The 26,408-nt window shown below is 47.5% G+C and overlaps 1 protein-coding gene across 6 annotated transcripts in view; it reads left to right on the plus strand.

Annotated features, from left to right (window-relative positions):
* The window catches only part of mcf2la (mcf.2 cell line derived transforming sequence-like a), a 343,346-nt gene that overhangs the window by 78,577 nt on the left and 238,361 nt on the right, over positions 1–26,408 (plus strand). Inside the window, exon 1 of one of the 6 annotated variants that reach the window (XM_072514369.1) lies at positions 12,456–12,535. The exons of the other annotated variants lie outside the window; for them this stretch is intronic. The gene's annotated coding sequence lies outside the window, so the exon portion shown is untranslated. Of the gene's footprint in view, positions 1–12,455; positions 12,536–26,408 lie in introns of those variants that run through there. 6 annotated transcript variants of the gene reach the window in all.

Below are 26,408 nucleotides of genomic sequence, written 5' to 3' on the forward strand. Positions count from 1 at the left end.
GCAAACCGATGATTGTCACAGATCGGTGACACTCTCAGGGCTGCCACTACCACTGGGCTTGTGGAGTACCGAGCCGGCAAAAACGGCAGAGGTGCTGTTAACAAAGCCTTTAAACTTGTGCCCTTACACGATGCCACCTCCACTCAAACCCACACTGACCCGTCCCCCACTACCCATTTTCTGACCATCGATATATTAGCCGCCCAGTAGTAATTAATAAGGTTCGGAAGGGCCAAGCCCCCCTCCCCGCGCCCATGCTCAAGAAGGACCTTCTTCATCCTCGGGGCTTTCCCGGCCCATATAAAACCCGGGAGCGCCGCATTCAGCTTCCTAAAAAATGCCTTGCGGATGAAGATTGGAAGACACTGAAACAGGAACAGCAATCTCAGGAGGACTGTCATTTTCACAGTCTGTACCCTCATCGCCAGTGACAACGGGAGCTCATCCCACCTACGGAAGTCCCCTTTCATTTGCTCAATCACCCTGCCAAAATTTAGTTTATGAAGCTGACCCCAGACCCTTGCCATTTGAATCCCGAGGTACCTGAAACTTCCTCCCACCACTTTGAACGGCATCTCCCTCAGTCTCCTCTCCTGCCCCCTTGCCTGGATCGCAAAAACCTCGCTCTTACCCATATTCAGTTTGTAACCTGAGAACCGACCAAATTCCTCCAGTATCATAGAATATAGAACATAGAACATTACAGCGCAGTACAGGCCCTTCGGCCCTCGATGTTGCGCCGACCTGTGAAACCACTGTAAAGCCCATCTACACTATTCCCTTATCGTCTGTATGTCTATCCAATGACCATGTCTATCCAATCACCACCTTAGTGTTGGCGAGTCCACTACTGTTACAGGCAGGGCATTCCACGCCCTTACTACTCTCTGAGTAAAGAACCTACCTCTGACATCTGTCTTAAATCTATCTCCCCTCAATTTAAAGGTATGTCCCCTCGTGCTAGACATCACCATCTGAGGAAAAAGGCTCTCACTGTCCACCCTATCCAATGCTCTGATCATCTTGTATGCCTCAATTAAGTCACCTCTTAACCTCCTTCTCTCTAACGAAAACAGCCTCAAGTCCCTCAGCCTTCCCTCATAAGATCTTCCCTCCATACCAGGCAACATTCTGGTAAATCTCCTCTGCACCCTTTCCAATGCTTCCACATTCTTCCGATAATGCGGCGACCAGAATTGCACGCAAGACTCCAAATGCGGCCGCACTAGAGTGTTGTATAGCTGCAACATGACCTCATGGCTCCTAAACTCAATCCCTCTACCAATAAAAGCTAACACACCGTATGCCTTCTTAACAACCCTCTCAACCTGGGTGGCAACTTTCAGGGATCTATGTACATGGACACCGAGATCTCTCTGCTCATCCACACTGTCAAGAATCTTACCATTAGCCCAGTACTCAGTCTTCCTGTTATTCCTTCCAAAATGAATCACCTCACACTTTTCTGCATTAAACTCCATTTGCCACCTCTCAGCCCAGCGCTGCTGCTTATCTATGTCCCTCTGTAACTTGTAACATCCTTCCGCACTGTCCACAACTCCACCGACTTTAGTGTCATCTGCAAATTTACTCACCCATCCTTCTACGCCCTCCTCCAGGTCATTTATAAAAATGACAAACAGTGACCCCAAAACAGATCCTTGTGGTACACCACTAGTAACTGGACTCCAGTCTGAACATTTCCCATCAGCCACCACCCTTTGTCTTCTTCCAGCTAGCTAATTTCTGATCCAAACTGCTAAATCACCCTGAATCCCATGCCTCCGTATTTTCTGCAGTAGCCTACCATGGGGAACCTTATCAAACGCTTTACTGAAATCCATATACACCACATCAACTGCTTTATCCTCATCCACCTGTTTGGTCACCTTCTCAAAGAACTCTATAAGGTTTGTGAGGCACGACCTACCCTTCACAAAACCGTGTTGACTATCTCTAATCAAATTATTCCTTTCCAGATGATTATACATCCTATCTCTTATAAACCTTTCCAAGATTTTTCTCACAACAGAAGTAAGGCTCACTGGTCTATAGTTACCGGGGTTATCTCTACTCCCCTTCTTGAACAAGGGGACAACATTTGTAATCCTCCAGTCTTCTGGCACTATTCCTGTAGACAAAGATGACTTAAAGATCAAGGCCAAAGGCTCAGCAATCTCCTCCCTAGCTTCCCAGAGAATCCTAGGATAAATCCCATCCGGCCCAGGTGACTTATCTATTTTCACACTTTCCAGAATTGCTAACACCTCCTCCTTATGAACCTCAAGCCCTTCTAGTCTAGTAGCCTGAATCTCAGTATTCTCCTCGACAACATTGTCTTTTTCCTGTGTGAATACTGATGAAAAATATTAATTTAGCACCTCTCCTATCTCCTCGGACTCCAAACACAACTTCCCACTACTGTCCTTGACTGGCCCTACTCTTACCCTAGTCATTCTTTTATTTCTGACATATCTATAGAAAGCTTTAGGGTTATCCTTGATCCTACCTGCCAAAGACTTCTCATGTCCCCTCCTGGCTCTTCTTAGCTCTCTCTTTAGGTCCTTCCTAGCTAACTTGTAACTCTCGAGCGCCCGAACTGAACCTTCATGTCTCATCTTTACATAAGTCTCCTTCTTCCTCTTGACAAGTGTTTCGACTGCTTTAGTAAACCACGGTTCCCTCACTCGACCACTTCCTCCCTGCCTGACAGGTACATACTTATCAAGGACATGCAGTAGCTGTTCCTTGAACAAGCTCCACATTTCCATTGTGCCTATCCCCTGCAGGTTTCCTCTCCATCCGATGTATCCTAAGTCTTGTCTCATCGCATCATAATTGCCTTTCCCCCAGATATAACTCTTGCCCTGCGGTATATACCTATCCCATTCCATCACTAAAGTAAATGTAATCGAATTGTTGTCACTATCACCAAAGTGCTCACCTACCTCCAAATCTAACACCTGTCCTGGTTCATTACCCAGTACCAAATCCAAAATGGCCTCGCCTCTCGTTGGCCTATCTACATACTGTGTCAGGAAACCCTCCTGCACACATTGGACAAAAACGGACCCATCTAATGTACTCAAACTATAGCGTTCCCAGCCAATATTGGAAAGTTAAAGTCCCCCATAACAACTACCCTGTTGCTTTCACTCCTATCCAGAATCATCTTTGCAATCCTTTCCTCTCCATCTCTGGAACTTTTCGCAGGCCTATAGAAAACCCCTTACAGGGTGACCTCTCCTTTCCTGTTTCTAACCTCAGCCCATACTACCTCAGTAGACGAGTCCTCATCAAACGTCCTTTCTGCCACCGTAATATTGTCCTTGACTAACAATGCCACCCCGCCCCCTCTTTTACCACCTTCCCTGAGCTTACTGAAATATCTAAATCCCCATAATTCCTGCAATTCCCCCCAACGGGTCTGTTATATGAAGGAGCAAATAGTTTGCAGAGTGAGACCCTATGTTCCACCCCCCCCCCCCTCTTCACCCCCCCCCCCCACTATCCTCTGCCAAATGCTTGATGCTCTCAGCGCCATTGCCAAAGGCTCTATGGTAAGGGCCAACAGTAGTGGGGAGAGTGGACACCCCTGTCTCTTCCCCCGACACAGGCTAAAATATTCTGATCGAACCCGGTTTGTCCTAACATTCGCCGCCGGTGCCTGATATAGCAACCAAAACCAATCCACAAATCCCTGTCCAAATCCAAACCTTCTAAGGACATCCCACAAATACTTCCAGATCAAAGGCCTTTTCTGCATCCATGGCCACCACCACCTCGACCTCCCGCCCCTCCGCAGGCATCATTATTACATTTAGGAGCTGCCTAATGTTGGACGTCAGGTGTCGTCCCTAAACAAATCCCGTCTGGTCCGCCCCTGTTACCCCAGGAACACAATCCTCTATGCCTGTGGCCAGGATCTTTGCTAGCAATTTGGCATCCACATTTAGCAGGGAGATTGGCCTATACGAACCACAGCTCTCCGGATCCTTATCCCGCTTCAAAATAAGGGAAATCGATGCCTGCGATAACATTGGGAGGAGCACTCCCAGCTCCTTTTGACTCATTAAAAGCCTTTACCAGGAGCAGCTCCAACAGCCCGGAAAACATTTGATAAAACTCAACTGGGTATCCATCTGGTCCTGGGGCTTTACCCGATTGCATCGCCCCCAACCCGTCTATAACCACCCCAAGCCCGATTAAAGCTCCCATATCCTCCACCAACTCCTCATCTATCGTCGGGAACTCCAGCCCTCCCAGAAATCGCTTCATACCCTCCTCCCCGGCTTGCGGGGGGGGGGGGGGGGGGGTTCCGATTTACACAATTTACGATCAAACTCTTGAACCACGTTGTTCACCCCACCAGATCCAGAACCGCCTTCCCCCCGTATCCCTCATTTTCCCAACCTCTCTCGTCGCCTCCTGTTTCCTCAGCTGATGTGCCTGCATCCTGCTGGCTTTTTCCCCATATTCATACACCGCCCCCTTTACCCTCCTCAGCTATCCCTCCGTCTTACCTGTGGATAGGAACCCAAATTCCAGCTGCAGTCTCTGACGCTCCTTCAAAAGCCCATCATCCGGATACTCCGCATACCTCCTATCCACCTGTAAGATTTCGCCTACCAGTCTGTCCGCTCAGCCGTCTCCTTATGAGTCCGAATTGAGATAAGTTCATCCCTAATAATCGCCTTCAGTGCCTCCCAAACCACCCTCGCCACAACCTCACCCGTGTCATTGATCCCTATATATCCCCGAATGGCCTCCCTCACTCGCTCACATGTCTCCTCCTTCGCTATCATCCCCACATCCAACCTCCATTGCGGATGCTGGGCCTTTCCTTTGCAAACCTGCAAGTCCATCCAGTGCAGGGCGTGGTCTGACACCACTTTTGCTGAATATTCAGCATCTACTACCTCAGCCAGCAGCGTTTTGTCCATGACAAAGAAGTCTACCCCGGGAATACACCTTGTGTACATGGGAAACTCCTTACTCCTCGGTCTCCCAAATCTCCACGAATCAACCCCCCCCCCCCCCCCCACACCACCACCACCACCACCACCACCATGGGCTCCATGAACCTCGGAGCTGCTTTGCTATAGCTGATACCTTCCCAGACCTAGAACTTGACCTGTCCAACCTTGACTCCAGGACCGTATTGAATTCTCCCCCTGGAATCAGTCGATGTGAATCCAGGTCCGGAATCTTCACCAGTACCCGTCTAACAAACTCAATGTCATCCCAGTTCGGGGCATATATATTTACCAATACCACAGCCATTCCCTCCAGCTTCCCACTAACCATAACATATCTACCCCCCGGGTCCGCTTCTGTATTCCCCACCTCGAATGTCAGCCATTTATTAACTAAGATCGCCGCCCTCTCCTGGCCCGCCCTCGGGCAACTACCATCATCAATCCTCCTCCTCCTCCACTTTAAAAGTTCCCTCCCGGTCAGCAATATAACCCCCCCCCACTCCCACTCCCCCTCCCATCCCCCCCCACATCGATCTTTAGCTCACCCCCCACTTTGCTTCCGTGAACTAGCCCGCCCAGCTAGCCTGGCAGCCCCCGCCCATGGCGCCTAGCATCCTACTCCCCCACTCATTCCCCTCCCCCCACTCTTAGTGCCAGCAGTCAAAACAAAGGCAAGAAGTAAAAACAAACAAACAATCCCTCCCAAGGTCCAAAGACAATGGCTCATCCCTTAACAAAGCACATTATACTGGCCTAACCCCAAACAGAACCGAAAAATAGGAAAAAACGAAAGCGATTCAAACAAAATAATCCCAACGTTTTTCACAATATAGTTCAGTTCTCCTCAATCAAAGTTCAAGGTTATCTTTCTCCTGCCAGTCCATTCTCCTTCATAAACTCCGCTGCCTCCTCCGCCGAGCCAAAGTACAACTCCCGTAGGTCACCCAGAGGCGGGCCGGGTACAGTAGTCCGAACTTTACGCCTTTCTTGTACAGGGCCGACTTGACATTATTAAAGACAGCCCTCCTCTTCGCAAGCTCTGCTCCCAGGTCTTAGTACACCCGAATCTCCACATCTTCCCAAGTGCATCGCCTCATCTCTCTGGCCCACCTCGTGATGCGTTCCTTGTACAGGAACCGATGCAATCGCACCACCATCGCCCTCGGTGGTGCCCCCCCCCCCGGATTTGCGCATCAGTGCCCTGTGGGCTCGATCCACCTCCAAAGGCCGGTCGAACGTACCCTTCCAAAGCAGCTTCTCCAGCAACTTCCCAACGTATGCACCCGCATCCGATCCTTCGCTCCCCTCTGGCAGACCCACGATCCGGATGTTCTGCCTCCGAGAACGGTTCTCCAGGTCCTCCACCAGTCACTTCTGCTGATCTTGCATCAGCCCAATCTCTGCTGCCATTGAGGTGGACTGTTCCTCCTGCTCTCCTGCCTGCTCCTCCAGCCTCTGGATCGCCTGTTCCTGGGCCTCCAGTCTCGTCTCCACGCGGTCAACCAGCGCCTTAGAATTTCATAGAATTTACAGTGCAGAAGGAGGCCATTCGGCCCATCGAGTCTGCACCAGCTCTTGGAAAGAGCACCCTACTGAGGCCCACACCACCCAATCCCCATAACCCAGTAACCCCATTCAACCAACCCTAAGGCCAATTTTGGACACTAAGGGCAATTTAACATGGCCAATCCACCTAACCTGCACATCTTTGGACTGTGGGAGGAAACCGGAGCACTCGGAGGAAACCCACGCACACACGGGGAGAACGTGCAGACTCCGCACAGACAGTGACCCAAGCCGGGAATCGAACCTGGGACCCTGGAGCTGTGAAGCAATTATGCTAACCACTATGCTACCGTGCTGCCTCCGAGAACGGTTCTCCAGGTCCTCCACTTTCTCCATCAGTCACTTCTGCTGATCTTGCATCAGCCCAATCTCTGCTGCCATTGAGGTGGACTGTTCCTCCTGCTCTCCTGCCTGCTCCTCCAACCTCTGGATCGCCTGTTCCTGGGCCTCCAGTCTCGTCTCCGCGCCTTGATCAAATCCACCTCCCGGGCCATCCTCCGCACTTTCCTTCCGCTGTTGGGTGAACTTCTCATTCAGGAAGCTCACCAACTGGTCCATCGACCACAGCCAATGGGGCCAGACCCTGCCCATCTGCCATCTCCATGTGCGTTGTCCGCTCCTCACTCGCCTTAACCAACTGGTTCACTTTTTTCCAGGCACTTCTGGACCGCAGCTCCATAAACTAGGGGTCACTCTCTTCTGCTCTCACTTCTGCACCTTTTTCTTACAAAATTCCTGCGACAAACCAGGGTAAAGACCACCATGAGCGGGTAGGCAAGGTTGACACCAGGACAGTACTGATGGGGTGCTCCATTATTGGAGGTGCTGCCTTAGTGTTGAGATGTTCAATCGTGGCCCTATCTGGCCTCTCCAGTAGACATTTAAGATCCTATCACTTGATTAAAGAAGAGGAGTGGCGCCTCCCCTGTTGTCCTGATTAACACTTAACTCAAATCATGAACACCCACCAGAAAAAGATGTATTCATTATTCTTCCAATGCTGAGAAATGCTTATCAAACACCAGGCTTTAAAAATATTTATTAGACTGTGATGTCCTTTGGGACTTCTTGAGGAAGCTAAAGGCCCTATATAAAAGCATGTTCTTGGAGATTGTCCATATAATGGAGAGATGTAATTGAAAGCAGTGTCTGGTAGAGTGAGCTGTAGTAACTGGGAAGTTTATATAAGTGAACATAGTTTCAGATATATTCATATATTAATTGATGGTAGCATCTGTGAGAACAACTGTAATTGAAAGTAACATTTGGGAAAATCAAATATAATTAAAAGCAGGGCAGGGAGAGTGAGCTAACTGAAACAGTTGGATAACATTGAAAGTAATATCGCAAATAGTTAGTTACAGTAATAACTGGGACAAGGCAGCTGTGATTAAATTAGCATCCGGAGAAATCACCTATAATTGAATGTTGTTGGTACAGTGAACCATAATTGAAAATGGTTTGAGAAACAGGCGATATAACTGAGTATTGGCTGGAATTAAATTTGTTCATGGGATGTGGGCGTTGCTGGCTGGGCCAGCATTTATAGCTCATCCCTAATGCCTCTTGAGAAGGTGGTGAGCCGCTTTCATGAACCGCTGCAGTCCGTGTGGTGTGGGTTCACCCACAGTGCTCTGAGGGAGGAAGTTCCAGGATAATCAAAAGTAATGCTGGACTATTTGATCATAATTGAAAACTGCATGTGGAAAGTGCACTATAATTGAGAGTGACAACTGGTACAGGCAGATATAACTGTAAATAAGCACAGTAGCATGGTAGCACAAGTGATTAGCACTGTGGCTTCACAACGCCAGGGTCCCAGGTTCGATTCCCTGCTGGGTCACTATCTATGCGGAGTCTGCATGTTCCCCCGTGTCTGCGTGGGTTTCCTCCGGGTGCTCCGGTTTCCTCCCACAGTCCAAAGATGTGCAGGTTAGGTGGATTGGCCATTGTAAATTGCCCTTAGTAACCAAAAAAGGTTAGGAGCGGTTATTGGGTTACGGGGATAGTGTGGGCAGTGTGGGTCGGTGCAGACTCGATGGGCCGAATGACCTCCTTCTGCACTGTATGTTCTATGACACACAGTATTTGGTCCTGTCAGGCATTTTTGAGATTTCCTGAATTCAAACCGACATGAGATGAATCTTGTGCTTTCAGCATCGCTCCCATTTAAAGACACCATGTACTTTAATTTATAATATAACATGGCGATTAATCATGCACTATGGTAAGAATAGTGTTTCTCCCTGTGCCTGCGTGGGTTTCCTCCTGGTGCTCCAGTTTCCTCCCACAGTCCAAAGATATGCAGGTTAGGTGGATTGGCCGTGCTAAATTACACTTTAGTGTCCAGGGATGCACAGGTCAGGGAGGGTTATAGGGAGAAGGCGGGGGAATGAGCCTGGGTAGGGTGCTCTTTCAGAGGGTCGGTGCAGTCTCGATGGGCCTCATGGCCTCTTTCTGCACTGTAGAGATTCTGTGAAGGTCAGGCAGCATTGTTGAGAGTTATTGGGCGCACCAATGTCTATTATTAATTGCATTGCTCAGAGTACTGTATTCAAATAGCTCACAGGGAAGGTGAATGTTTGTGTTCCACCACCTGTAGCTGTGCATTAATATATTGCACTCTGAGATTGTTTATTACTGCGTTGCAATCCAATTACAGTGTGGAAAGCGGCCATTTTTCCCAATCGGTCCATTGCTGGTGTTTAGACTCCAGAAAAGCCTCCTCCTACCCTTCTTCATCAACATATCCTATGATGGTGGGTAGCTCGCCTCTGGATTCCACAAAGCCTGCCTACCAACTTTTCTTCCTACTTTTTAACTTCCTTCCTTGCTCCTGAAACTCTGACCCGAGGGCTTTGCAGAGGTGATTTCCCAGGATGTTGCCTGGGCTGTAGTATTTTAGTTATGAAGAGAGATTGGATAGACTTGGATTGATTTTCTTGGAGCAGAGGAGATTGAGGTGGGACATTATTGAGGTGTGTAAAATTATGAGGGGCATAGATAGAGTAGACAGGAAGAAACTTTTCCCTGTGGTGGAGGGATCAATGCACAGGGGACATAGATTTAAGCAAAGGGGTAGGAGGTTTAGAGTGGATTCGAGGAAAACCTTTTTTACCCAGAGGGTGGTGGGAGTTTGGAACTCGCTGCCTGAAAGAGTGGTAGAGGCAGAGACACTCATAACATTTAAGAGGTATTTAAATGTGCACTTGCAATGACAAGAAAACAAGGCTTTGGGCTAAGTGCTGGAAGATGGGATTAGAATACTTAGGTGGTTGTTTTTGACTGGCGCAGATGCAAAGGGCTTTTTCTGTGCTGTAGACTTCTATGACCTTCTGCCTTTAATACCTAGCCTCTCGATGTCATTGGTACCGACGTGTACCACAACTTCTGGCTCCCTCTACATAATATTCTGCGCTCTTTCCCCCCACCACAATACCCCCGACTTTGCCTGGGCCATCCAGTTATATAGATGTTGAACTGTTACCAAGGCCCTGAAAGACCCTGCGGTAATAATAGGGATTACGTTAAGGATATTCCACAGCTTGTATTGGATCTTGGTCTATTTTATCAATGGGACTGTAAGGAAGATTGGATAAATTCAGTCAACTGAATGTATTCTTCTCTTGGTGGGAAAGGATTTGGTGAGGCATAGCATGAGATGTGAGTTTAGCAAGGGCTTCTTCTCTTTTGTAGTATTGATTGAGGAAATGTTACACCATGATCAAGGGACCTGATTAAATTGGAGTTTTAAAAGGGACATGTGAATAGATGGCATAAGGCTATTAAGTCTAATTCCTTTATCTGCAGAGAGTAGTTTTTGGTAGATAGTTTGAAGACCAGTGACTATAAGCAATTTCTGGAGCTTAATGAAATCTCCAATCGTCTGGAGGCTGTGATCTTGATCTTTGTTCCACTTTAAAAAAAGACCGTAAGAAATAAGAGTAGACCATTCAGCCCATCGAGCCTGCTCCGCCATTCATTATGGTCGTAACCAATCTTGGGCTTAAATTACGCTTCCTGCCCACTCCCCATGCCCCTCGATTCCCCAAGAGACCAACAATTTATCTTGGCCTTAATAATAATAATCTTTATTGTCATGAGTAGGCTTACATTCATACTGCAATGAGGTTACTGTGAAAAGCCCCTGGTCGCCACATTCCAGTGCCTGTTCAGGTACACGGGGAGAATTCAGAATGTCCAAATTACCTAAAAGCATGTCTTTCGGGACATGTAGGAGGAAACCGTAGCACCCGGAGGAAACCTACGCAGACACAGGGAGAACATGCAGACTCTGCACAGATGGTTACCCAAGCTGGGAATCGAACCAGGGACCCTGGCGCTCTGAAGCAACAGTGTTAACCACTGTGCTGCTGTGCCTCCCTTTAATATGTTCAACGATGGAGCATCCACAACCCTCTAGGGTTGAGAATACCAAAGATTCACAACCCTTTTGAGTGAAGACTTTGCTCGTTATCTCAGTCCCAAATGATTGGCCCCTTATCCTGCGACTGTGTTGACTTGTTTAAGAGTTTCCAGTCAGGGGAAGCAATATCTTCAGTCAAGCCCTTTCAGCATTTTGAATGTGTTGATCCATCATGAGGATAGATTCTGTTAGCAGCATAGCAGACAATTAGAATGAACAAATGTTCATCAGAACGTTTCTTGTGAAATCGGACGTTCTTGGGTAGAAGTGTCATTGGGAACATGATTATCTTTATTGCAGGTGTTTGTCCTGTCAACTCTGTGACAGAAAGAAGGTTCCTTCCTCTTGTACCATCATACTTGACCTATTACCATCATTACCACCCATGCAGATAGGATATGCATAAACTTAGAAAAATATTTGACTTCCACACCTTTTTGGGAAGGAATGTGTTCTGTCGAGTCTTCTGTTTCTTGAATCATATTTAATTATGGTCCACAGGGTAGTAATTAATCCTACAAGTTGAAAAGTAAGTAAAGTTGAAGTAAATCAACTGTATTGTGGCCTTTTCTTGGGTGAAGAAGTAGTGTTGTCATCTAGAGGCTAAGGGCAGAAATCTCCCAATGGGAGTCGGCGCCCGTTCCCAGACCCCTATTCTCCCCCCTCCGTGGGGCTAGCAAAGGCGTTGCGCGATTTACGGGGGTGGGGCCTCGGAGCGGCGTCAGAGACCCGGCGCCTTGGGTCCCGTGCATGCGCAATTGGGCCAGCGCCAACTAGCGCATGCGCGATGGCCGTCCTCCCCCAGGCCGCCCCGCACAAATATGGTGGATGGATCCAGGCTCACCGGCAGAAGAAAGGTGGCCCGCCAACAGAGGCTGGCCCGCCGATCTGTTGGTCCCGATCGCGCACCAGGCCACTCCGGAGGCCCCCCCCCCGGGAACGGAGCCTCCCTCCCCCCCCAAACCTTCGCGACGAGTGCCTGCCGGCAGCGACCAGGTGTGGATGGCGCCGGCGGGACTAGGCCATTTACGCGCGGCCCATTTGGGCCTGAGAATCGCCGCTCGCTGTTTGCGGCGATTCTCCGAGCGGCCTGGCGCGATTCGTGTGGCACTGGTTTCGGTTGGGGTGGGAGAATCGGGTGCGGCGATTCGCACGGTGCCCCGGCGATTCTCCCACCCGGCGGGGGAGGGGGGGGGGGGGAATACCCCCCCCCCCGTTAGCTTTTGTTTCCCTATTACAGGCCTTGTCAGAGGCTTGGGTGATTTTTCTCTCTTTCCGGAGTGTTATTTTCCTTTACTGGTATGAGCCATTGATTTTTACTTGTTTCGGTTACGGTTCCTTGTGAAACCAATTTCTGAGGCGTTGCCAAGTACTGCGTTGAGGAGAAGGAGCCGGAGCTGTCGTTAGCAATTTTACCACTTCTGCTTTCGTGTTTTAAGCTAAGTCCTGGAAGACCGTATACGACTGCACCTTGTACTGTTCCTCCAGTTTGCTGTCCCTAACAACACCTCATCAGATTGTCTGCAGAGACCGTTTTGCGAGTTTGCTTATATTCAACCGATCAGTGAGTATTTCTGTCATTACCAACTGAATGTATTTGAACGTTGACTCTTAAACCAGGTCTCGGTTTGAATTCCCTTTCATGAAGCCACTCCCGGGCACCATGTTGGCACAGTGGTTAGCACTGCTGCCTCACGCCGTCGAGGTCCCAGATTCGACCCCACCCCTGGGTCACTGTCCGTGTGGAGTTTGCACATTCTCTCCGTGTTTGCATGGGATTCGCCCCCACAACCCAAAAAATGTGCAGGGTAGGTGGATTGGCCACGCTAAATTGCCCCTTAATTGGAAAAAACATGAATTGGGTACTCTAAATTACAAAAAGAATAAAGCCACTCCCTTACTAATGGCAGCTATCCTTTGTTGGTTGGCTATTTTTGCCTATTTGTTTCCCTATCCTGTCTTAGATCTTATGTATCTCATCTGGTATTTCTTGTGTTAAATCGAACTGTTGCTGCAGGGAAGTCAATTAGCAGAATGCCGTTCTGGCACCACAATGTGCTTGACCTGTACCCGAGTTTCTGACTCGGGGTTACTTCTCGGTTTTCCTTGGGCAACGTATTCGGAGGCTGAGTACCCTCGTTCGAGACCCCATCCATCAGAGGAAATATCCTTCCTGCATCTACCCAGTCGAGCTGTTTAAGAATTTAGTATGTTTCAATGAGATTGCCTCCTCTCATTTTACTAAACACAAGAGAATACAGGTCCCGTCTCCACAATCTCTCCTCAGTGGTCAATCCCACCATTCTGGGAATTAGTCTGATGAAACTTCATCGCGTTACCTCTATGATCAGCATATTTTTTCCTTAGCTAAGGAAACTGTACATATCACTCCAGGCATGGTCTCGTCAAGGCTCCACACAACTGTAGCAAGACTTCCTTATTATGGTGCATTTGACATTACCCTATTTCTGTTGACTATCTGAAAAACCATTCAGAGCACCCTCACAGACTAGTTTGAGAGTGGTATTTTAGTACTGGCTAGCTAGGTAACCATGGACAATTGTCCCAGTAGTCCTGTGTGAGTATTCTGCCTAATCTGGAGGCTCCTACCAACCCTTTAGATTTGGCAGTATTGGCGAGTAATTCCTGGATGAAATCCACAACACCCTCCCTAATATACCTTGAACATGGGTGTGTATTTGAATCCTGTTGTTCCACTGGTTTAATCCAGGAACTAAGTCCGGACTTAATATAATTTGTAGGAGTTACTATAAATTTTCGGCTTCGGGTCACGGCAGCAGGTTTGAACCTAACAAGGCTGGTTAGAATCCAATTTTTTTTTCCCCTCCCGATTGATGTTTCCATACCTGCCATACATCTAAAGCTCAAATTTACTTCCAGACATAATATTTTGGTTCTGTCATTAATCTACTGACCCAACAAGTCCAGCACCTTCAGAATTGGCACAAACATAAGCTTGTGCCTGTCTGCGTCAGTTATTATGAACTGTTAAGAGAGTCCATTATAACTTCCCAAAAATGATTCTGTTCATTTATTTCATCACGATCTTGCCACCAAATCATGGTCCCCCAGTATCAACTGCTGTAACTGGGTCCAACTATTCAGCCATGGTTTCCTCCACCTTGGATATGCCGTTCACTCAGCCTCCCAATTGTGGGAACGTGCATTTTTATCATTCCGGAATTCTGTGGCATTTGGAGTTAGATTATCCAATTGGACATTTTGTATTCTCTGGCTCCAGGGATCAACATCAATTGTGTCCTGGGTACTAACAGCTCCATCAACTTATAAACCTTCTTTTCAAAGACTAATACTTGACCATGTGGAGGTATTGGGATAGGAGTATTTTCCCTAACAAAGCATTTGTTTACCTTTCCTAATGGACAGACATGACCAATTCCGACATCGTTGTCTTTTGTCAGGACCTAAGCACGGTTAGGGTTTAATGTGAACTTTATAAGAAATTTCTAAATCTCAAATGTCATATTAAGGGAGTTCTGATTCGAGTTCTCCAACGTCTTGACTTTAAAGAATTAAATCTGGTTAAATCTAAAGACTTAGAACTCTTCAGTGATCTACTGCTCCGCCAAAGAGTCAACATGGAATGGGATTTATGAGTCAGTGTTGCAGAAGACTATGAGAGACGATATAAGTTCAAAACTATACGGATGTTAAAAAGTACCAAGCATACGATCCGCAGTTGATGAGGCCATCGATTGCAACTTAAATATTCTTCAGAAAATCCTTTATTTTGGAAAAAAAATAAACATGCTGTCGAAACTTTTCATCTTGCACTCATCAGGCCAATGCATGAATACCAAATTTCAAAAGGCGCAACAATTAAACTACTAAAAGGATTGGTTGGCACACTGGCTTTGGACTTAGAAACTCACGTAGCTGAGTTCAGCTTTTAATGATACCATGCATGTCCAAATAACTGGTGTTGCTGCGGAATCGCTTCTAGATTAAGTCCTCTCGAACATTTTTGTTCATTTCCATGAGAAACACGTTTTCAATAGAATCATCCTGAACATCCTCACCTTGCATATTTCTAAGATATGTTGATAATAATAATCGTTATTGTCACAATTAGGCTTACATTAACACTGCAATGAAGTTACTGTGAAAAGCCCCTAGTCGCCACATTCCGGCGCCTGTTCGGGTACACTGAAGGAGAATTCAGAATATCAAATTCACCTAACAGCACGTCTTTCAGGACATGTGCGAGGAAACTGGAACACCCGGAGGAACCCACGCAGACACAGGGAGAACGTGCAGACTCCACACAGACAGCGACCCAAGCCGGGAATCGAACCTGGGACCCTGGTGCTGTGAAGCAACAGTGCTAAGCACTGTGCTACCATGCTGCCATGTAGATTATATAGATGACCTTGGTGATACATTTGCTATATTTGAAGCTACAGCTGCATGTGAGAATTTCCTTACACACTTCAATGGGCTCCATTCCCCACTCAAATTTACGTTTGAAATGGAACAATCTGACCAGCCCTATCTCCTCCACATACTACTTGAGAAATCTGCAATTGGATTCTCGACTGCAAGCCTACTTTCACTGGTCAACATACGTGTTGGGATTCCTACAGTTCCATGCACTATAAAACTGGCCTAATTAGCATTTTGGTAAATAGGGCCCAAGTCATTTTCTCTCCAGGCAAGCTTGATGCTGACTAGGGCACATAGATCATAGATCATAGAATTTACAGTGCAGAAGGAGGCCATTCAGCCCATCGAGTCTGCACCGGCTATCGGAAAGAGCACCCTACCCAAGCCCACACCACCACCCTATCCCCACAACCAGTAACCCCACCCAACACTAAGGGCAATTCACCTAACCTGCACATCTTTGGACTGTGGGAGGAAACCGGAGCACCCGGAGGAAACCCACACAGACACGGGGAGAACATGCAGACTCCACACAGACAGTGATCCAAGCTGGGAATCAAACCTGGGACCCTGGAGCTGTGATGCAATTGTGCTAACCACTATGCTACCGTGCTGCCCAAAGCTATACTGCTGGATAATGGCCACCATGATCCCGAGCATACTCACAAATGGACTGTCACCTTTGGACTTGGAAAGTGCCCAGTCTGCCTCAAATTATCATGGAGGCTAAAGTATCTCAAAAATTTGAGCAAAGGATGAAACTAGCCATTTCGCACTGCTATATTGCAGTTCTTAATTCATGTCCAATTCACCTAACAGCACGTCTTTCGGGACTTTTGGAGCACCTGGAAGAAACACACGCAGACATAGGGAGAACATGCAGATTCCGCAGAGACAGTGACCAAAACGGGAATCGAACCTGGGACCCTGGCGCTGTGAAACAACAGTACTAACCACTGTGCTACCATGCCGCCCATAGCTTCTCCCTCACCATCGACTGATTATACATCCCAACTAGCATGGGCGCCAACTCCAACCCAAACGTCTTAGAAAACTCGATTGGGAACCCATCCGGCCCCAAGGCCTTCCCTGCCTGCGTCACCCCAACGCAATCCATCATCTCCCTCAGCCCAATTGGGGCCCCCAATCCCTGCACCTTTGCCTTCTCAACCTTCAGGAACTCCAACCCATCCAAAAACTGCCTCATCCCTTCACCAACCCCACCGGAGTTATACAACCTCCGATAGAAGGCCTCAAACACCCCATTCACTTCCTGTGGCTCCGATACCATCGAGCCCCTCTCATCCCTCACCCTTACAATCTCCCTCGCCGCCGCCTGCTTCCTCAACTGATGCGCAAGCATCTTACTCGCTTTCTCCCTATACTCATAAACTGCCCCTTTGGCTCTACGCAGTTGTCCCACTGCCTTTCCAGTGGACACCAAGCCAAACTCCATCTGGAGCCTCTTCCATAGTAACGCCTCCTCTGGTACCAGCGAATATCTCCGGCCCACCCTCAGAATATCCTCCCCTAAGCTCAACCTCTCAGCCTGCTCTGATCACTCCCAGTGTGCCCAAATTGATATAAATTCACCCTTACCACCACGTTTAACGCCTCCCACAGTGTGGAGGCAGAAACCTCCCCCGTATTATTCAGCTCCACGTAATTTCAGATGGCCACCCTCACCCTCTCACAGACCCCCCTTGTCCACCAATAACCCCACATCTAATCACCACTGCGACTGCTGAGCCTCCTCCCCCTATACCACTCACAAATCCACCCAGTGCGGCGCATGGTCAGAGAACACGATCGCCGAATACTCCAAGCCGACCACCCCAACCAACAATACCAATGTCTAAAACAAAGAAATCAATCTGGGAGTACACGTGGTGCACGTGCAAGAAGTACGAAAAGTCATTCGCCCCCGGCCTCTCAAACCACCATGGATCTGCCTCCCGTCCCCCCATACCCTCCATAAATTCCCAACAACTTCTTTGACGTAGCCGAAACCTTCTGGGACCTAGGGTATGACTGGTCCAACCTATGATCGAGAACCATATTAAAATCTCCCCCATATTCAGCTGGTGCTAGTGCAGGTCTGGCATCTTCCCCAGAACCTGTCTCAAGAAATCCACATCATCCAAATTTGGGGCATATACAGTCAGTAGCACCACAGGCATCCCCTCTAGCTTCCCGCCATCCATCACAAAACTACCCCCAGGATCGGTTCCAATACAGCCGTCCTCAAAGGCCCCTTGTTGATCAGCACCGCCACACCCCTCATCTTCATATCCAACCCGAGTGGAACACCTATCCCATCCAGCCCTTCCTCAGCCTCGTCTGGTTCCCCAGTTTCAGGTGTGTCTCCTAAAGAAACAAAACTCCCGTCTTCAAACTCCTTAAATGGGCAAAAACACGTGACCTTTTGACCAGGACATTTAAACCCCATTTGTTCCATGTAATCAATCAGGTCAGAGGGCTCTCTACACCCCCCTCCCTTGCCGATCAGCCATAACCCCTCTTTAGCCAGCTCCCCCAGGTCCACGCTCGCACACCCTCTGGCCCTCCCGAGGATGTCCGCCGTCGCCACTTCTTAACCAACTGCGCCACATCAACACCACCCATGTGAGCATGCATCCCTATCCCCTCCTCGCTCCCCCCCCCCCCCCATAAACAAAATGATGTGGCGATGCCGGCGTTGGACTGGGATGAGCACGGTAAGAAGTCTTGCAACACCAGGTTAAAGTCCAACAGGTTTGTTTCAAACACTAGCTTTCGGAGCACTGCTCCTTCCTCAGGTGAATCAAGCACCATCTCCGGCTCCAGCAAGGCCAGCCAGTCCTCATGCTCCCCCACCGGCTCCTCTACCTTCTGGAGAGCCAGACCCTGCACCTCCAGCCTCTGCTCCACTCTCTCAATAGCCACTCTAAGCAGCTCCACCACCGTTGCCAGGTCAGCTGAGGCCTCCTGCCTCTGCTGCTAGAACTTTGTATTCAAAAAGTCCACAATCTGTTCAGTAGACCACTGGACGGACAATGATGCCCCAGCACCCTCTGCCATCTTTTCCTGTGCTGCACCTCGAATAAACTTTCGCTTAAGCTGTTGCTTCTTGTTACACTCCTCATCTGGTAAGCCATAAACCAGGCCCACCGATGAGTATTTCAATTCCTCCGTGCTCATGTACCTCACACCAGCAAACGCCCCATAAATCAAGTGGCAAAGGACAAAGAAATTCCACCTCGAGCGGGAGCCACCAAATGTGCGACCACTCACTCCTTGCCACCACCGGAAGTCCAAAGTGACAAATAGTTTTAGCTAGGAACCTGTCCTCTGCAGGAAAAAGGAACATGTCCAGGCATTGCACCTTTTTGAACTAACCAAAAGCAAGGAGTGGGGCGGGGGGGCGGGGGGGGGGGGGGGGGGGGGGTCGTAGATGCAATTGCTTTGTGGTGCATTCTCCATGGTAATGCCTCAACCGATCGGAGTTAACTTGCCAATCAATCAGCACCCCTTTTTGCTTGCAGTATTAATTGTTACTTCCTTTGAAATTTGCCATTCTTGCATCTGTCCTGATGAGTGCAAGGTGGAAAGCTTCAACAGCATGTCTCTTTTTTTCAGCAGCAATCAAATTCTGCATTGCCAAATGATTATAATCTTATTTCAAGTAGAGTATAATTTTTCAATCCAAATGTTTTTACAGTAAAATATTTTAAGTAGGATATCCATCAACTATTAATGTAACAGTTACCTTACTTTCCCTCGCTGTATACCCTGCAGTATATCGAGGGACGCCTCATTAAACCAGGGGACGGATAGCATCCTTCCTTCCATATTCTGCATGTACCTCTTCCAACCCATGTAAACTTCAAACCCCTTTTCCATTGCATCTGTGAATTGGGCCTTTAAATAGTAGCCACGCTTATTTAACGCACAGCGGAAGCGAGAAATTCAGAAGTGAAATGCCAGTGAATGATTCTTGTTGAAAGCAGGCTTTCCCATGTATCCCACTTTGCTGCCTATTTGTAGCCTGTTTTCTGCCGAAGCTCCTGCTCTATTCCTAACTCTGCATGAATACCGAGGTCAAATATCTCCAACCTCAGTGCATGTATTCCCACTCGACATGGGCTTTCTTTCTCAACCAAGTCCTTTACTCCAAAGTAAGCTATCTGCTTCAGCAATCTTTTCAATACCACATTCCTGTCCTTCGCACGGGGGCAGCAGTGTGTACCATCTACAAGATGCCACATTCCTGTCTTTCGCGTGGGGGCAGCAGTGAGTACCATCTACAAGATGCCACATTCCTGTCCTTCACGCGGGGGCAGCAGTGTGTACCATCTACAAGATGCCACATTCCTGTCCTTCGCACAGGGGCAAGATTGAAATTTGGCATGCGCCATAACCGTGATCCTTGAATAAGATTGGAAACATTTATTACATGCCGAATATTTCATAATGAGTTGTAGAAAATGCTTAATCACTCATATATTTATAGAACTGTCATCAATCTCAAATGATAAACACAAAATAAATATCCACGCTTTGATTGGACACAGAGGGTCTCACAGTCAATGTTGTGCTCAATCAACACACAATCATTATGAGCTCTTCCTACAGCTGACCTCTTGTCCTTTGTGAGTGACAGGCATGGACCAAGGTGCTCCAAGCTTGCCGGCAGAGCTGAGTGACATCATGATAGCATCACTTCAGAAGCTTCCGGCGCGGACAGGCGTTGCTCCCCTGAACGGTCTGCTCCGCACAGGGCAGTTGAAGATGCTGGCAATACAGTGCGCCTCAATTGATGAACCTTTAATTTCCATAGCTTTCCTTCAGGGCTGCTACAGATCCAAATCTCATACCATAAATGCCTTTTTTGGCTGCGATGTTAAAGCCAGGCTATGGTTGCCATCTCAGGTGGCTGTGAAAGATTTCATAGCACTATTCAATGAGGAGGAGAATTCTGTCTAGTGTCCTGGTCAATATTTATCCTTCAACCAACACTATGAAAGCAGATTACCGAGTCGTTAATACTGTTTTGTTCAACCTTCATAGAATCCTTACGTGTGGAAGGAGGCAATTTGGCAAATCGGGTTTGCACCAACCCTTTGAAAGAGCAATCTATCCATGTCCACATCCCTATCCACCCCGCCCTATTCCTGTAGCCTAACCTGCACATTCCAGGATACCAAGGGACAATTGATCATGGCCAATCCACCTAACCCACATATCTTTGGACTTTGGGAGGAAACTCATACAGACACGGGGAGAACTCCCAGAAGAAACCCAGGCAGACACAGTTCAAACTTCACACAAACAGTCACCTAAGGCTGGAATTAAACCCCAGTCCCTGGTGTTGTGATGCAGCAGTGCTAACCACTGTGCCACCATGCCGCCCCATATTGGCTGTCACATTTCCTACAGTTCTTTGGGATGTACGGAGGTTGCAAAAGGCGGCTATAGAAATGAAAGTTCTTCCTGCAGGGACATGATTGCAAAAAGGGGTGAATTAGACCTAACATATTCCCTGTACTGTGCTCACATTCAAAATAGGAAGCAGGAACTAATTTGCATGCCATGGTGTAGTATTTCTGTGGATTCAAACTCACAGACTGGCTGCTTGATATGTAGAAGCTGAGGCTGTCTGCGCGTGCAAATCGCAGCCATGGTCGCAGGCTGATCAATCCCTTGTCATCTTTATTTTCTTCAGCATAAGGTCTGTGATTAAATTTAGCTTGATATAATGAAGTAGGAAGGAAGCCTGTGCACAAAGAGGCTTCCTTCAGGCAGTGCAGCTCTCGCCATGCTTGTAGTTTTGCCTCTTTATCTTTTAAGCAGAATGAACAGCAGCTTCAGGTTAACGAGAGTGCCTGATATTGATTCTGCACACATTGGGAAACCAGTGATCACCCTTGTTTTGTGGTAAGAAGGAAGGTGTTGCTTGGCAACCCCGCGGTACCTCGGAAGAGTGGGATGGATACAGAATTCTGCTGGGATCTTTGCAGTTGTACCTTACATTGCTCTGTAAAATTTGAGTGATGGGTGAGGACTTTGGGATCTGGATAGAGTCGTGCAATGCTGAGCTTGTAATTTGCTATCAGTGACAACACAACAGAAATGTTCTCATGAAGAACGATAAGCAATGAGCTGTTCCATATTAAGGCTGGGTACTTCTTGAAGGACCTTTTTCACAGACATAATTTGACATAATGTGTTATGTTATTTTACAAACTGAAGTACCAGTACAGCAACTCTCCATTTTGTTGATTAGTGGGACAATGATCTGGTTATGTGAATGGTAAATATCTGCTTGGAGCAAGTTCAAGGTCTTGTAAAAATGGAGGCAAAATACTGCAGATGGTGGGAATCGGTAATAAAACCAGAGATGTTGGAAATGTTCAGCAAGCCAGGCAGCATCGGAGAGAGCGAAACCAAGCTGACGTCTTTGGTGACCTTTCATCGGTAACGTTAACTCTTTCTCTCTCCACGGACGCTGAATGTAATGTGTGTATTCCTGTGAATACAGCACCGACCATCTAAGATGTGGCACTTGGCTCAAAGACTGGTGTGGGAGAAGTAGGTTTCGGTTCAATGGGCACTGCCATCAGTACTGGGGAAAGTGGGGGCTATACCACTGGGACGGCCAATCGGTGTTCTTGCAAACTGCATCACGAGGGAAGTAGAGAGGGCTTTAAACTAAATTGGAGTGGCGGTGGTCCTGGAGAGGGGACATGTGGACTTACAAAGCAAAAGGATGTGGCAGCATTGCAAGGCAGCTATTTAGGTGATGGTACCCAGAGTGTGACAGGAAGGGACAGAGTGTGCAAATGTTTAAAAAAAGCAGCAAAAACACATTTTTTTTAAAAGTCAAAATTAATGGCTCTTTACTTAAATGCATGTAGCATTCAGCACAAAATAAATGAATTAACGGTGCAAACTGACATGAAGGGTATGATTTTACAGCCATTACAAGGAGGTCAAAACTGGGAACTAAATATTTAGGGGTATGTGACTTTTGATAAGGACAGACAGGAAGGAAAGGGTGGTGGGGTAGCTTTGTTCGTACGAGCTGAAATAAGTACAATAGCAAGAAATGATCTGGATCGGCAGGTGTAGAATCCATGTGAGTGGAGGAAAAAAAACACGAAGTGAAGTAGACACTGGTGGAAATAGTCAATAGGCCCTGTAACAGTAGCTAGACTGTAGGACGGAGAAAAGATCAGGAGATAATGTAGGCATTTAAAAAAGGCAGTACATTAATCATAGATGACTTTAATCTTCATGTGGATTGCGAAAATCAAACTGGCAGATGTAACCATGAGAAAGAATTAATAGTCTATATTCTGGATAGCTTCCTGGAAGAATATGCTCTGAATCCAACCAGGCTATCTTGTAATGTGTAATGAGGCAGAATTGAGAAACAATCTCAGAGTAAACGATCCGCTGGCAAACAGTGACCATAACATGATTTTTAAAAATGTGTTTTATGGGATATAGGTGTTGTTGGCTAGGCCAGTATTTATTGCCAATTGCCCTTCAGAAGGTGGTGGTGAGCTGCTTTCCTGAACAGCTGCAGTCCCTGAGGTGTAGGTACACCCACAGTGCTGTTAGGGAGGGAATTCCAGCATTTTGACCTAGGACAGTGATATATTTCAAAGTCAGGATGGTGTGTGACTTGGAGGGGAACTTACAGGTGGTGGTATTCCCATGTGCCTGCTACTCATGTCCTTCTAGATGGTAGTAGTTGTGGGTTTGGAAGGTGTGGCCGAAGGAGCTTTGATGAGTTCCTGCAGTGTGAGTTCCTGCAGTGTATCTTGTCGATAGTACACATAGCAGTCACTGTTCGTCAGTGGTAGAGTGAGTGAATGTTTGTGGGTGGGGTAGCAATTAAGCGCCTGCTTTATCCTGGATGGTGTCGAGCTCCTTGAGTGCTGTTGGAGCTGCACTCATCCAGGCAAGTTCAGAGTATTCCAGTTCACTCCTGACTTGTACCGTTTAGATGGTGGACCGGCTTTGGGGAGTGAGGAGGTGAGTTACCCATTGCAGGATTCCTAGACTTTGACCTGGTCGAATGTAGCATTCAGTTTGAGTGTGAGAAACTTGGGACAGAAACAACTGTGCTAAACTTAAATAAGGGTAATTTCAAAGAAATGAGGGCAGAGTTGGCTGGAGAGAACTGGGAAAGGAGTTTAGCAGAAAAGACAATTGATCAGCAATGACAGACATTTATGAAAATAGTTAATGATTCACAACAAAGAAAAAATGAAATGAAAGATATATCTCAGTGAGGAAGAACCTGCTTTGCGCAGGTGAAGGAGACATAGCCAGAGAGGGAATTGGAACTTGGTAATTTGGTCAGTGTGGTAATTAAAGAGGTAAGTGGTGAATTCAAATCTTCAAAACTGTTTTTCAGTTAAAAGGTCAGTGTCTAGCTCAATTTCTGATTGGCTGAAGCTGCCCCCACCCTAATTGCTGAGAGGCAGTTATCTGTCAGTTACCTGAGGCCTGTTTAGTGGCACAAGGCGAACACATAATGTGACTCTTCTTGCTTAGCTGGGTTCTGTATAAAAGACAGACAGAAAGCGCACACAGTAAGCTTTGCGCAGGTGAAGGAGACACATCCTGAGTGAGTGAGACACAGCCAGAGTGGGAATTGGAACTTGGTAATTCGGGCAGTGTGGTAATTCGGCGCGGAGTGGGAGGAGGTGCTGTTTCCCGTTTTGTTCTGTTTCCTTTGTTTGGCTTTGTAACTGGTAATCAGCAGGAAGAGATCCAGAGTGCATTCCAGGAAGCAGGGAGAAAACCAGGGAGCACCCTGGGAAGGCAGGTGATATAAAATCTTACCTCCAGGCCTTCATTTTCGGGAGCGAGAGACAGGGAGCCGGGGAGCAGCTTGGGAACAGGTAAGTGATATAAAATCTTACCCCCAGGTTCCAGCGGCTGTCATTCCCGGGAGCGGGGGAGAGAGAGCCGGGGATTATCTGCTATTCTGAGTGATCCGACCGGGGGGTGGGAAAAACTGAAAAGTGACGTCACAGGAAAGCTGTGACCTGATTGGCTGATAGGGAATCTGCACTAAATGTAAAAATAAAACAGTTACACTAATTAAACATAATTAATTAATTACTTAATCATAATTTAGAGAGGTATCTAAGCCAGAGATCAGAGAGTACTGTATTTAGCATTTACATTTATTGTAGAAATCTAGTGCTAGGAAACATATAGTTAACAGTAACTTTATTTTAAAAAATTAAAATTTAATTCACTAATTAATTAACGCAATGTCAATTAGAAGGGTGCAGTGCTCTGACTGTGAGATGTGGCAGGTCCAGCAGGCTTCCAGCGTCTCGGATGGCTACATCTGCAGACCACATGGTTCGGTTGGAGCAGCAGTTGGGTGCACTTAGGAGCATGCAGGTGGCGGAAAGCGTCATAGATAGAGTTATATAAATGTCGTCACACCCAAGGTGCAGGCAGAGAAATGGGTGACCACCAGAAGGGACAGGCAGACAGTGTAGGAATCCCCTGTGGTTGTCCCCCTCTCGAACTGGTATACCCTTTGGATACTGTCGGAGGGGAATAACCTACTCTCAAACAGGTATACCCCTTTGGATACTGTTGGGGGAAATAGCCTAGCAGGGGAAAACAGCAGCAGCCAGAGCAGTGGCACCACAGCTGGCTCTGATGTTCAGCAGGGAGGGTCGAAGCGCAGAAGAGCAATAGTCGTAGGGGACTCTATAGTCAGGGGCACAGATAGGCGCTTCTGTGGACGTGAAAGAAACTCCAGGATGGTATGTTGCCTCTCTGGTGCCAGGGTCCAGGATGTCTTAGAATGGGTAGCGGGCATCCTGAAGGGGGAGGTCAAACAGGCAGAGGTTGTGGTACATATTGGTACTAACGACATAGGCAGTTAGTCCTGCAGCAAGAGTTCAGGGAGCTAGGCAGAAAGTTAAAAGACAGAATCTCAAGGGTTGTAATCTCGGGATTACTCCCTGTGCCACGTGCCAGTGAGGCTAGAAATAGGAAGATAGAGCAGCTAAACACGTGGCTAAACAGTTGGTGTAGGAGGGTGGATTTCAGTTATCTGGACCACTGGGAGCTCTTCCGGGGCAGGTGTGACCTGTATAAGAAGGACGGGTTGCACCTAAACAAGAGAGGCATAAATATCCTGGCCACGAGGTTTGCTAGTGTCACACGGGAGGGTTTAAACTAGTATGGTGGGGGGTGGGAACCGGAGCAATAGGTCAGAAGGTGAAAAAATTGAGTCAGAACTAAGAAATAGGGCCACAATGGCTCTGAGGAAGAGCAGACAGGGAGATGTTGCTGAAAATAGCGGGACTGGTGGCCTGTAGTGCATATGTTTTAATGCAAGAAGTATAACAGGTAAGGCAGATGAACATGGAGCTTGGAGTAGTACTTGGAACTATGATGTTGTTGCCATTACTGAGACCTGGTTGAGGGAAGGACAGGATTGGCAGCTAAACATTCCAGGATTTAGATGTTTCAGGTGGGATAGAGGGGGAGGTAAAAGGGGTGGCGGAGTTGCGCTACTGGTTAGAGAGAATATCACAGCTGTACTATGGGAGGACACCTCAGAGGGCAGTGAGGCTATATGGGTAGAGATCAGGAGTAAGAAGAGTGAAGTCACAATATTGGGGGTTTACTACAGGCCTCCCAACAGCCAGTGGGAGATAGAGGAGCAGATAGGTAGACAGATTTTGGAAAGGAGTAAAAGCAACAGGGTTGTTGTGATGGGAGATTTTAACTTCCCCAATATTGACTGGGACTCACTTCGTGCCAGGGGCTTGGACGGGGCTGAGTTTGTAAGGAGCATCCAGGAGGGCTTCTTAAAACAATATGGAGATAGTCCAACAAGGGAAGGGGCTGTACTGGACCTGGTATTGGGGAATGAGCCCGGCGAGGTGGTAGAAGTTTCAGTAGGGGAGCATTTTGGGAACAGTGACCACAATTCAGTAAGTTTTAAAGTGCTGGTGGACAAGGATAAGAGTGGTCCTCGG

This window comes from Scyliorhinus torazame, chromosome 8, assembly GCF_047496885.1.
Source record: "Scyliorhinus torazame isolate Kashiwa2021f chromosome 8, sScyTor2.1, whole genome shotgun sequence".
In the NCBI taxonomy this organism is placed as follows: Eukaryota; Metazoa; Chordata; class Chondrichthyes; order Carcharhiniformes; family Scyliorhinidae; genus Scyliorhinus; species Scyliorhinus torazame.